This window comes from Emys orbicularis, chromosome 2, assembly GCF_028017835.1.
Source record: "Emys orbicularis isolate rEmyOrb1 chromosome 2, rEmyOrb1.hap1, whole genome shotgun sequence".
NCBI classification, from domain to species: Eukaryota; Metazoa; Chordata; order Testudines; family Emydidae; genus Emys; species Emys orbicularis.
The window spans coordinates 59,407,893-59,421,363 of NC_088684.1; the positions used below are offsets into that span (position 1 = coordinate 59,407,893).

At 45.4% G+C, this 13,471-nt stretch overlaps 1 protein-coding gene across 1 annotated transcript in view; it reads left to right on the forward strand.

The window, feature by feature from the left end:
• The first annotated feature begins 5,321 nt into the window (after nucleotides 1-5,321).
• NCOA2 (nuclear receptor coactivator 2) overlaps nucleotides 5,322-13,471 on the forward strand; it is a 261,138-nt gene continuing 252,988 nt past the window's right edge. The window contains exon 1 of the mRNA XM_065397650.1: nucleotides 5,322-5,419. The gene's annotated coding sequence lies outside the window, so the exon portion shown is untranslated. The remainder of the gene's footprint in view (nucleotides 5,420-13,471) is intronic.

Consider the following 13,471-nt stretch of genomic DNA (forward strand, 5'->3'; position numbering starts at 1 on the left):
GAGGTCCCTTCCAACCCTGATATTCTATGATTCTAAGTCTTGGGGAATAAAGAATCTGTGCCCTACTTCCCACTGTATGGGCCTGGGATCATAAACATTTCTAAATGTTTTTAAAAGTAAGGAAGTTTCCACACAAAATCCTGATTATACAGACACTCCCCGGGTTACGCAAACACGCACTTACGGAAAAAGTTCCGTAAGCGTTGGGTTTTTTTGCGTAATTGTTGGGTTTACGTCCCCGACTTACGCAAAATTTGACTTACGCAAGGCATTCCGGAACGGAACGCTTGCATAAGTTGGGGAGCGTCTGTATTGGAGTTTATGGTTGAGAGCATATATCAGTAATTTAAGATTTAAAAAAAATGTAATTATAAAAAAGCACATCAGGGAATTAAGTTTAAATATAAAACGCAAACAATTTGAAGTGAATGCATCTGAAATACCTTATTACACCTGTTGTGATGTCACCCTCCTATATTTTCTTCTTTGTTCCTTTCATACTTAGGGCCTATTTCTGAAAACCCTAGGGGTTTGTAGAATCAAGCTCCTATGCTGAACAATGTTGTTTGTGGATCAATAACTTTTTCTAAAGAAACTAAGTTCCCAAACGATGTCTGTGAATATAAGTTTGGAAAAATGATCAAATCACTGCCATTTGTCCATCTCAGCATCATCTTTCTTCCATTATGACTTTAAGAAGCCTGTAGTATGAGGAAGCAGATCTTAAATCTGGGTGCGTGCACTGTTCTTGTACATCTTGAACCAGACTTATAAACATGATTCCAGTTGTAAGTGTATACTTTGACACCACACTAACCTTTGCTCTTTTTATGTAAAGTGCTAAAACTTCATTAGCCAGTAAATTTGTGTATATAGATACAGATTTACTGATAAGTGGTGGCACAAGAAATCTAAATGAAGAATGTAGAATGATGGCTTTCAATGTGCAATCTGTTTAATTACAATTTTATAAAGTATATTTTTATCTGTGCCTAGTGTATGGCTCTGCAGACTGAACTTTGCACAACGTTTCACTTAGGAGTAAAACATTCAAGTGCTTGATCTCTGAGATGAAGCTGTTTGTTATGGATGGATAAAGTTGTCTAGGAATTATTTTTTGAGGGCACCACAGCAGCAGTAAAGCTAAGGGGTTTTGGGCTTGTTAACTGTGCATCCCTGCACTTTCAAACGTTTGGATTCCTTTTAAGTGCAATTTTAACTATGGCTTTCTTTATTTTCTGATACTTTTTATTATTATATTTTTGTAAGATTTTCCATCCTTTAAATTACTGTTATGCTCTCTTAACTTTAACTCCAGCTTAATTTTTTATCTGAAAATAAATATTATAAATACGTGTTTATTTAATACAACATTCATAGAAAGTTAAAAAATATTTTGTGTTTGGAGCATGAGCACGTTGAGGCTGGTGGTAAATTTCAGAAAGTGGTACACAAGTCATTTTATTGTGTCCACATTGGGAGTTAGTTATATTGATATATCATTAGGACTTTTGCTCCTAAATCACTTATGCATTTCTGAAAATCCCACTCTAAATGTTTATCTACATGGAAATTTTTTCCAGGTATACTGGTATAATTTTATATAGTAATTATATCAGTAAAGTTAAATTACCCCCCCATGTGGACACTGTTATTCCAGAATTTGAGTGGTTTTTTGACTTAGGCCATGTCTACATTAGCGAGCTTACAGCGGCACAGTTGTACCAACACAGCTGCGCTGCTGTAAGATCACTCATGTAGATGCTCTATGCTGATGGGAGAGAGCTCTCCCATTGACATAATAAAATCATCTCAACGAGCGGTGGTAACTATGTTGGTGGGAGAAGCTCTCCCACCGCCATAGTGCTGTGCACACTATCACTTATGACAGCAAAATTTATGTTGCTCAGGGGTGGGTTTTTTTTCACAGCCCTGAGCGACATAAGTGGTAGTGTAGACATGGCCTTAGCTTAAATTGCTTCCAAAGTGGCATAAGATAAACTAGAAAAATACACCCCTATACCAGAATAAGAGTATCCACATGGGGAGTTATACCAATCTAACTATAATGCTTTAAATTCACACCACTGAATGAGGCTGTAGGCCTGTGGAAAAAATAGTATGCAATCAAGTAATTAAAAATTATATCTTAATGTATATGCATGAGGGCCATGGTATTTCCTAATTTTGAGCCCTCAATTTTGCAACCTTAATGTTTTTAATGCAGTATTTTACATATAATTTCCTAACTTTCTAAAAAAGTAAACTGAATAAAAATTCCATCATGTGGAATCATAATGATTCCCACATGGCTTATCAGCAGGATTAGAACTGCCTGCTCCACAGCACAGACCTCTGCCACTTGAGCTAATATAGCAGGGATTGGCAACCTTTGGCACGCGGCCCGTCAGGGTAAGCCCTTGGCGGGCCAGGCCAGTTTGTTTACCTACAGCGTCTGCAGGTTCGGCCGATCGCAGTTCCCACTGGCCGCGGTTCGCTGCTCCAGGCCAATGGGGGCTGCAGAAAGGGTGGCCAGCACATCCTTCGACCCGCGCTGTTTCCTGCAGCCCCCATTGGCCTGAAGCAGCGAACCGCAGCTAGTGGGAGTTGCAATTGGCCAAACCTGCAGACGCTGCAGGTAAACAAACGGGCCTGGCCCGCTAGGGGCTTACCCTGACGGGCTGCGTGCCAAAGGTTGCTGATCCCTGTAATATAGTAACTAGTAGCAGTAGTAGACTGCCATCCTTTACGTGGGTCAGCCATTAGAGGAAGATAAGAAACATTTTGACAGTGGGCTTCACAGCTAATTGAAAATGAGGGCCAGGGATAATGAGACACTGGAATCCTGGTTCTGAGGTGGCAAGTATCTTAGTGGTTACAGACTCTTCTCCTTTGTCTGCCTCCAAACCTAACCTTTTTGTCCCTGGCCCCGCCAATCTGTTCTCATCCTTGTTACCTCCCTCAAACTTTCACCTTCCCCGTTTCCTTTCCACTCTTTTATTCCAGTCTTCCTCTTCACCACTTTCTTGCCAGGCAGGCTTCTCTGGCTACCAACAAGGGGAAACATGGAAAGCACAGGAGTGTTTCCATGCTGTCAGTTTTCTGTGTGTGGCCTGATTGATGGGAGGAGCAATTGTAAGAGATGTATCCTGTTCCCTTCTTGCAGCCCTGGGATGGAGTGGGCTCAGTTGCTCTGTGGGGACAGCAAACAGCAGTCCGGTCAAATACCGGAGCCGAGAAAGGGTGGAGCTTACTCAGTGCTGGTGTAAGCTGTGGAGAATTTAGCTGCCAATCTCTAACAAGTCTTTATTGAGCATGTGCAAACAGAGGCTCCTAACTTGTGCAAATATTGGTAAATTTTTGCAAGGATGACAAAAAGTGACACTAGTGTCCCCCCCCCCCCCACCTCGGCTGCAGAATCTGGAGGTGCTAGAGCTTCTCAATAAAAGTGTTGTAAGATTTTTTAAAAACATGGACAAAACAATATAGTTTTTCTTAATCGTGTTCTGAGAAATGGTTGAACCATTTTTGCTGAAACTTAAAAATTCAGTCTTCAGCAAACACGCAGCATGAGGCGTTTCAACCAAGCCAGTTAACATCTAGCAATGTCATAAGGGACTAAAATGGAGTATTATACAGGAAAGTGTTGGGCAAACTTAATGATAGGCTTTTGGTACCTGTATTACCTACAATAATATCCTTTAGGGTCTAGCAGAAAATTATAGCACCATGGCATTGGAGTAGGGTTACCACCTTTGAAATGCAAAAAGCCGCAATCCCCCCCCCCCCAACAAAGGCAAGCCCACCGCAACCCCAACCTCCAACCACAAGGCAATTCCGCCACTTTCCCCCTCCCAACAGCCACTGATAATATGAGAGAGAACACATATAGATAAGAAAATGATGTTATCAATCTTACTTAAACTCTGGAAGTGGGAACACTGCAGCATCTTTAGCTGGATGTATAAACTTTTCAGATTAGAGATCACAGTGTCAGGGGCGGCTCCAGGCACCAGCGCAGCAAGCGCGTGCCTGGGGTGGCAAGCCACGGGGGGCGGCCTGCCGGTTGCTGTGAGGGCGGCAGTCAGGCTGCCTTCGGCGGCGTGCCTGCGGGAGGTCCTCTGGTCCCGTGGCTTCGGCGGCTGGTACGCCGAAGGCGCGGGACCGATGGATCTCCCGCAGGCATGCCGCCAAAGGCTGCCTCACTGCCGTGCTTGGGGCGGCAAAATACATAGAGCCGCCCCTGCACAGTGTATTGTAATAATAATGCAAAATTTTAGACCCATGTAAAAAAACTCCAGCAAATTATTTTTCTGGCAGCTGGCAAATCCATACCAGCCAAGTGGTAACCATACATTGGAGTATTATAGAGGAAGGTATTGGGCAAACTTAACGTTAACCAAACTTAATCATTTGGTACCTGTATCACCTACAGTAATACCCTGGGGGGGGGGGGGGGGAGAAGAGGGGGTTTAGCAGAAAAATATAGCACCATGGTATTTATCTAAGAATGAGGAAAAGTAGAGTGGGTACAAATGGAATAGTTTGATGTTTCTAATCTGCATTAAAAATAAAGTTGCTTTTTTAAAAAAGGTGGACAATTCTGTGTGCTGGGTCTAGAACTGAACTGGCTGTGTGCTCCCCACTACAGTACATGCCACATTTTCATAAAGCTGCTACATTTGCTTTTCCACCTCCAGCAAAGGGGTGCCTGCGTTTTGAGAAACTCGCCTTTCCATGTTGTGAGCACCATGGAGTTTGGCTCTTTGCTCGCTAAAGACACTATTTCCAACACACACACCCCCGCCCCGGCTCGCTTTGTTTTTGTGTGGTGGGGAGATAGGAGCGACGGCTGCTCCCTCCTTGTGGCGAACACTGGGGCCGTACAAACCGGCGCAGAGCCGCTCTCTCAAGTCTCAGCGACTGGGGAAGACGACTCCTTGGAGGAGGAGGACGGCTGGCAAAGGGCCACATACACAGCTCGGCGGCTGAGGGGCTTCTTCTTGGGCTGCGTAGGTTTCAATGGGCCATTTCCCCCGCCTCACCTAGGCGCGCTGGGCAACCCCCCGTTCGCGCTGTCCCTTCCAGAGCAGGGCCACGAGCAGCCCGGGGTGTTTCATGGAAAGCATCAGCGCGGGGAGGAAGTTTCCTCCTCGCTGGCAGCCTCGGCGAGTAGCAGCGCCGCTGCCGCGCCGGGGGAAGGAGGGAGGGCCAGACTGCGCCTGGCGGCAGCGCTCCCCGCCCCTCCTCCTCTCCGGCTAGCGGGGGGGGGGAGTTGTGGGAGGGTCTCTCTCCATTGAAATAAACAAGCAGCCAGTTATTAAAACGGGAACATGGCGGCCGCAGCCACAGCTTTATCTTGCAAAGCGAAGGTCAGCGTCCGCGGCAGCCCCGGCAGCCGGAGACATGACTGACCCCGGTAAACACTCCCGCATGCCGCCCCCTCGGCCGGGCTGTGGCTGAGCGCTGCCGCTGCTGCCTCCCAGCCGGGTTGTGTAAGCTCGGGGACCCGCCGTGGCTCGGGCAATGGTGGCGGGGGAGGCACAGAAAGGCAGCTGATGGCAGGGGGAGGGGGCGGCTGCTCCCCCTCCGCAGCGAAGGGAGAGGAGTTTGGGGGGCTGCGGGTGTCGCAGCGGGGTTAGCTCTGCTTCCAGCCAGCGGGGTGCAGTGAGGACTGGTGGTCAAGCAGGGGGGCGGGTTGCACCCTCAGTAGAAATGGGGGCGATTACTCCCCCTCTGCTGAGGATGCGGGGTGCAGTGGGGGCAGCTCCCCCTTGGGGGGAGGGGGCGTGTCCCCTTTCCTGGCTGAGCGGGGGGGGGGGCGGCTGCTGTTTCCCGGGCGGCAAAGGGGGTGTAGGACGGGACTGTTCGACCCCCCCAGACACGGGGATGCCTTGGGGCAGTGCTGGGGACAGAGGACCGTTCCCTTCCGTCGGGGGGGGGGGGGTGTATGTGAGCGGCAGGGAAACTGTCGTTGTCTTCCCCCCCCCGGAGGGTAACGGGGCTGGGGGCTTCCCTCCCCCCCAGTTCCCAGCGCTCCGCGCCCGGCCACGGGCAACTTCACTTCTCTTTAACTTTCTGTGTGGGGGCGTGGGCGCGTGAAGCCGGGCAGCCCCTCCCCGCCGCCGGGCCCCTGCCCTGCGGCCGCCTACGCCCCGGGACTCCCGGCCGCCGCAGTGCTGTGTGCGGCGCCGCCCGCGGGGAGGGGATCGCGGGGCCGGGGCTCGGCTGGTGCCGCTCGCGGGGCGGGGCGCTCGCCGAGGGTGGGGATGGGGGGAGGAGGCGGTGACGGCGTCAGTTGCTTTGGCTTGCCACAGCCGCGGGCAGCGCTGGCGGGGCGGGGTGTCCCGCAGCGTGCGGGCCGAGCGGTGGGGGAAGGTGACACTAGAGCCGCCTCCTCCCACCGCTTGCCGGGACCCCGGGTGCGCGCGCGGGGGGCCGGTGTCAGGTTACAAACTGCTGCCCCTCTAGATTTGCTGCGTTGCTGGTACTGAGCATGCGCATACCAAGTGAGCACGCGCAGTAACAGCTTCTGAAGCCGCTGGCTCGACACTGCCCCTACTGCGAGGGGCGGAGTCTATGCAGGGGGCCCAATGGAATGCACGGGCCGGTCAGACAGCTGGAGGCAGGGGAGGGGCTGAGGGGGGAAGAGCAGGGATGTGGGGTAGGGGCTGGGGTTCAGGCGGTGGTAGAGGGGCAATCGGGGGAGAGTTACAGTTACCACATGTGCAGTGGTTGCAAAAAAAGAGTGTTGCGGGGGCAGCATTTTCCCCTCGAGGAGGGGACGTCTTAGCTCTGGCTGCCCAGGGCTGTGCTCCTAAAGTCACATTGTGTCCAATGCTCCCACAGGGCAGCACTTCCCTATATGATATGCTGTATTGAGCTGCTAAAAGAGACTTGATTCAGTGAAATGTTTAACATTGACCTATCTCCACCCACTTACAAATTATAGTTGTCATAGATGTTCTTAGTGTTTAAAGGAATCATTTATTAGTTTATATGGCTGAATAAAACCTTATATAAATTCACAGGCTTGTTTTATCTGCTGTTTTGATTGCCTGAATGGGACTGGTTTTTTCCTTGCAATACACTGTAAATAGAGTTTCACTCCTTTAAGTTGTTTAAAATGTTGTTTTTATTTTTCTTTTTATTTCCTCATTTATGTTATTTAACATAGTGGAGATGGCATTGTGTTATTTAATGTTTTTAATAACTAATCATTTAAAGTATTAATAGTTGCTAGTAGCTTCAGCAATCGTATCTCAGTGTTTCTACTATAGCACTTCCTCTTTGTATTGTGACAGCTCTTAATTCTATTTTTTTGGGGGTTTTTTAGTACACAAGTTTATTCTTTGGGTCATATGACATCAGTGCTGACTGATTTCCTGTGTTGATGTCAAAACTTCTTCAGTTTCCTTTAATCTAACAATGGGGATTGCTTTTATCAACATTGTTTAGCCTATCTATCCAGCACTCTTGTCCTCTTTCATGAATCACCATTTTTGTGTAGAACTTGGTTCCCAGATAGTCACTACAGGCCAGATTTTTACAGGTTGGAAGCATCTAGCTGCGTTTGAAAATCTAAATTTAGTTGCCTAAATACTAGGGCTGTCAATTAATTGCAGTTAACTCACACGATTAACTCAAAAAATTAATTGCGATTAAAAAAATTAATCACAATTAATCACAGTTTTAATTGCACTGTTAACCAATAGAATACCATTTGAAATTTATTAAATATTTTGGATGTTTTTCTACATTTTTATATATATTGATTTAAATTACAACACAGAATACAAAGTGTATATTATTTTTGATTACAAATATTTGCACTGTAAAAATAAGACATAGTATTTTTCAATTCACCTCATGTAAGTAATGTAGTGCAATTCCTTTGTCGTGAAAGTGCAACTTACAAATATAGATTCCCCCCCCCCCCTTACATAATGGCAGTCAAAAAAACCCCAAAACAACCCAATGTAAATCTTCAGAGCCTACAAGTCCACTCAGTCCTACTTCTTATTCAGCCAATCGCTAAGACAAACAAGTTTGTTTACATTTACAGGAGATAATGCTGCCCTCTTCTTATTTACAATGTCACCTGAAAGTGAGAACAGGCATTGACATGGCATTTTTGTAGCCGGCATTGCAAGGTATTTACGTGCCAGATATGCTAAACATTCGGATGCCCCTTCATGCTTTGGCCACCATTCCAGAGGACATGCTTCCATGCTGATGACTCTCGTTTAAAAAAAAAAAAATGTGTTAATTAAATTTGTGACAGAACTCCTTGGGGGGAGAATTGTATGTCCCCTGCTTTGTTTTACCCGCATTCTGCCATATATTTCATGTTATAGCAGTTTCCGATGATGACCCAGCACATGTTGTTCATTTTAAGAACACTTTCACTGCAGATTTGACAAAACGCAAAGAAGGTACCAATGTGAGATTTCTAAAGATAGCTACAGCACTTGATGCAAGGTTTAAGAATCTGAAGTGCCTTCCAAAATCTGAGAGGGACGAGGTGTGGAGCATGCTTTCAGAAGTCTTAAAAGAGCAACACTCCGATGTAGAAACTACAGAACCCGAACCACCAAAAAAGAAAATCAATCTTCTGCTGGTGGCATCTGACTCAGATAATGAAAATGAACATGCGTTGGTCCGCACTGCTTTGGATTGTTATCGAGCAGAACCTGTCATCAGCATGAACGCATGTCCCCTGGAATGGTGGTTGAAGCATGAAGGGACATACAGGGCCAGTGCTACCATTAAGGCAAACTAAGCGGTTGCCTAGGGCACCAAGATTTGGGGGCGCCAAAAAGCTGTGCCCCCAATTTTTTTTTTACAGCGTTCCTACGCCCCCTTCCTGAGCACGTAGTCGCCGCTCCACTTCTCCCGCCTCCCAGGCTTGCGGCGCCAATCAGCTGTTTGGCGCCACAAGCCTGGGAGGGGAGGAGAATTAGAGCAGGGCGGCGTGCTCGGGGAGGAGGTGGAGCAGAGGTGAGCTGGGGTGGGGAGCTGCCGCACGGGGGGGGGGGGGGGCCTGCCACAGGGCTGGGGGCGCAAGGTGGAAGTTTCGCCTAGGGTGCGAAACTTCCTTGCACCGGCCCTGGGGACATATGAATCTTTAGCGCATCTGGCTCGTAAATATCTACAACAGTGCCATGAGAACACCTGTTATCACTTTCAGGTGACCTTGTAAACAAAAGTGGGCAGCATTATCTCCTGCAAATATAAACAAACTTGTTTGTCTGAGCGATTGGCTGAAGAAGAAGTAGGACTGAGTGGACTTGCAGCCTCTAAAATCTTACATTGTTTTATTTTTGAATGCAGTTTTTTGTACATAATTCTACATTTGTAAGTTCAAGTTTCATGATAAAGAGATTTCATTATAGTACTAGTGTTAGGTGAATTGAAAAATACTATTTTGTTTTTTTACAGTGCAAACACTTGTAATAAAAAAAAAATAAAGTGAGCACTGTACGCTTTGTATTCTGTGTTGTAATTGAAATCAATATATTTGAAAATGTAGAAAACGTCCAAAAATATTGAAATAAATGGTATTCTATTATTGTTTAACAGTGAGATTAATTGCAATTAATTTTTTTAATCCCTTGACAGCCCTACTAAATACCTTTTAAAAATCTGGCATTTGTTGCTTTTTGGAGAAACTAAAGTCTCCACTTGTCTCCACTATGTTTTTACAGGGGGATAGCTAATGCATGGTAGTTATCTGATGGCAAAAACACACTTTTTCTTAACACTAAGTACACAGACTGTAGTGCAGACTCAGATGTTAAATTATCCATTATTATTCATAGCTTGACAACTTTGATACTGATTGTGTTGCTAACACTGCTCCTTTGCCATCAGATGTATTAGTCTGAATGTCTGCAGCCCCACATTTGTGTGGGTGTCATGGAAAATCAGTTAAAGCATTCTAAACTAAAGGAATTAAGAGGCTTTCCCCCCATCAATTTCCTTTATTACCTTTGGCCTGACAAAATTTCAATAAATGGTTTAAGGAGAAATTTTTAGATGATCTTGCTCCTTCTTTTTGTCCTGCACTGGTCAGGATATCTTTCATGAGCAGGAGATTGAAGGCCCGATAGTGTCATGGTAGATCCTGCTGTGCACACATAGAGTATTGGCCTATCTGTACATTGATCCTCACTATGAGTACAGTAATGCATACAAAGTCCCATTAGAATTAACCAATTGAGCCATGTATTTGGTGCTTTAACTGTAAAGATTCCTCTTTGATCTCGGCCTCTACCTGCTTGCTAACCACACATGTTTTAAACCTTATCTTGTACTACTCATGTTCTCCCAGGAAAATTTAACTTATAAACACAGCATTTGTTGTGTTTACATCTTTTTTGCATTATGATGGTAGTATTAATCAGTCCGTTATTGCGATACCCAAAAAGGTGTGCCACAGTATGATAAGCTGCAACAAAAGTGTTTTCAGCTCACTTAGAACATTGTGATGTTGTGTCTCAGCACACTTGCATTGTGCAGGGCTGATCACCTGACCCAGAAACATCCATAAATAGGGAGTGGCAGTTACTAGACATGCTCTGTATTTGTGAAGCTGTATAGGATGTTTTCATTGTAGGAAAGCTGCTTGGCAGGTCACTCCCTGTTTACTCACCTTATCGCTGAGGTAATCCGATCTCAAGAGGGGGAAATGTTATAAATATATCTGCTGATGACAGCCCTGTGACATCAGTGACTGATCAGTGCAAAAGAATGCACGTGCACACTGTGAGGGATGGTTTTGCTAACAACACTGAGAAATATTTTGAAAAGGAGGAGGATGCTGAAATTCTTATGAACATCTGAAGAAGCTGGGCATGTGTGTTGTATATTATGGCCACATTATAGAATGATAGAAATGTAGGGCTGGAAAGGACCTTGAGAATCCAGCCCCTTGTGCTGAGGCAGTAGGAAGTAAACCTAGAGCATCCCTGACTGGTGTTTCCAACCTGTTAAAAACCTCCAATGATGGAGATGCCACAGTCTCCCTTGGAAGCCTATTTCAGATATTAACTACCCTTATAATTAGTTTTTTCCTAATATCTAACCTAAATCTCCCTTGCTGCAGATTAAACTCATTATTTCTTGTCTGATCTTCAGTGGACATGGAGAACAATTGTTCGCAGTCTTCTTTATAAAAGCCCTTACCATGTTTGAAAACTGAAGTGGAACCTGTTAACAATCTTCTTTTCTCAAGACTAAACATGCCCAGTTTTTAATCTTTCCTCATAGATCAGGGTTTTTTTTTTTTTTTTAACCTTTTATCATTTTTGTTGCTCTCCTTTGGACTCTGTCCAATTTGTCCATAAGTGTCTAAAGCAGGGGTCTGAAACTCGTGGCCCGCTGGCCATCTGCGGCCAGCGAACCTCCCCAATGTGGCCTGCGGGGCTCCAGCAGTTTTGGGGCTAAGTCTCTCCCTTGGCCCCACCTGCCGCCCCTGGGTGCTCATTTTTCCTTCCTAAGTGTAGTACTTTGCACTTGTCTTTATTGAATTTCATCTTGTTGATTTCAGACCAATTCTCCAGTTTGTCAAGGTAATTTGAATTCCAGTCCTGTCCTCCAAAGTGCTTGCAGCCCCTCCCAGCTTGGTGTCATCTTCAAATTTTATAAGCATACTCTCCACTCCATTATCCAAGTCATTAATGAAAATATTGAATAGTACCAGACTCAGGACTAAGCTATGTGGGACCCGCTAGATATGCCCTTGGAGTTTGACAGTGAACCATTGATCACAACTCTTTGAGTATGGTTTTTCAACCAGTCATGCACCCACTTTATAGCAATTTCATTTAGACCACATTTCCCTAGTTTGCTTATGGGTCGGTTGTGTGGGACTGTCAAAAGCCTAACTAAAATCAAGATATATCATATCTAATGCTTCCCCATATCTGCTAGGTTATTAACCCTGTCAAGGAAATTTGGTCCGTTTGTCATGATTTGTTCCTGACAAATCCATGTTGGTTATTCATTAGAATCCTATTATTCTCTAGGTACTTACAGATTGATTGCTTAATAATTTGTTCCAGTATCTTTCCAGGTATTGACATTTTAGGCCGACTGGTCTGTAATTCCCGGTCCTCTTTGTTCCTTTTTTTTATTGAAACTTAAGTAATTAAACCTTTGTGAATCTAGCTCTAAGTCCCAATTTTAGGCTCCCCTGCAATTCCCCAAACTCTCACCAAACTTTTTAGGTGCCTAAACTCAGCACCTACATATTCAGGGTAAAACTTAAGTTTCTGCCTCTGAGCATGCACCAGGCTTCCTTAGGATGCCAATATCGTACCTAAGCCCCAGAGTGATTCACGAATAAGAGAAGAGGAGGGTTGGGCTATGCATATCTTGCTTGCCGGGCCCGATCTGGGCAGGTGTTCTCAGAGGCTGTGTACTGGATCGGGTCCCATTCAGAATCTGCCTGGAGGAGGTGGTGGACACAGTACCATCATCTTCCTTATAACTTCTAGATCAATAGTTAGAGAACTTGCCTGAAGACTCAGGTTCAATTCCAGGATTTGAACAGGGATTTCCCACATTCCAGGTATGTGCTGTAACCATTGGTCTAGAAGTACAAGGTGGGCTCCTCCTCCGGCTGTTTTGTGTGGAGTTAGGCACCTGCCTAGCTCATTCTCTCAAGAAACAGGTTAGGCACTAAAGCCACCTAACTCCAGGAGAGGGGTTCTCATTCGTGGATCACCAGGCAGAGCTAGGTGTCTATTTGCAGCGGGGACTTAGGCTCTGAAGGGGGTGAGGGGGTGGAGTTTAGCACCCTCTGGTCAGCATCTCCCATTGGCTGTCTTAGGCAGCTTCCTGCCTAGTGAGCAGGCTTTTGAGATCCCACTCTCAGGTGCCTCTCTCTCCCCACTCATTGTATAGGGGGTTAGGCACCTAACTCAGGATTTGTGAATTGCAGTGGTGTTCATGTGATTTTCTTGGTGCCTAAAAACTAGGTGTTGTGATACCGAGTGTTCAGTGCTTAAGTCCCTTTGTGAATCTAGCACTTAGGCCTTTTCCTCACTGCTAAAAAAGGTGATTTTGTTTAACAAGGGGTAACTGAGGTCTGGATGGGGGGTATTCTGAGGGAAAAGCTCAGTAAGGAGAAAGCACTCAGTTTTAGCAGTGAGGAAAAGGCCTGAGAAAATGTCTTTGGAAGACAATCCGAGGGCAATATACTCATGTTTGTGCCAAAGCAGCGAAGTGAAAATTTTGTCTTGAAAACTTGATCAATATGTGTAACAGTGATGATGGGGGGAGAGTCTGTATAAGGAAGAATGGTAGATTTTCTGCCTAATAACTTTTGTTAAAAAGGTATTCATAAGTATTTCAAATACCTTTTTACAATGCTTTACACTAGTTTCAGAGTTTTGTATACATTAGATGTTTAATTACTGTAGGCCATGCGGTTTCTAATCTATAATGGAAAAAGACGAATAAAGAA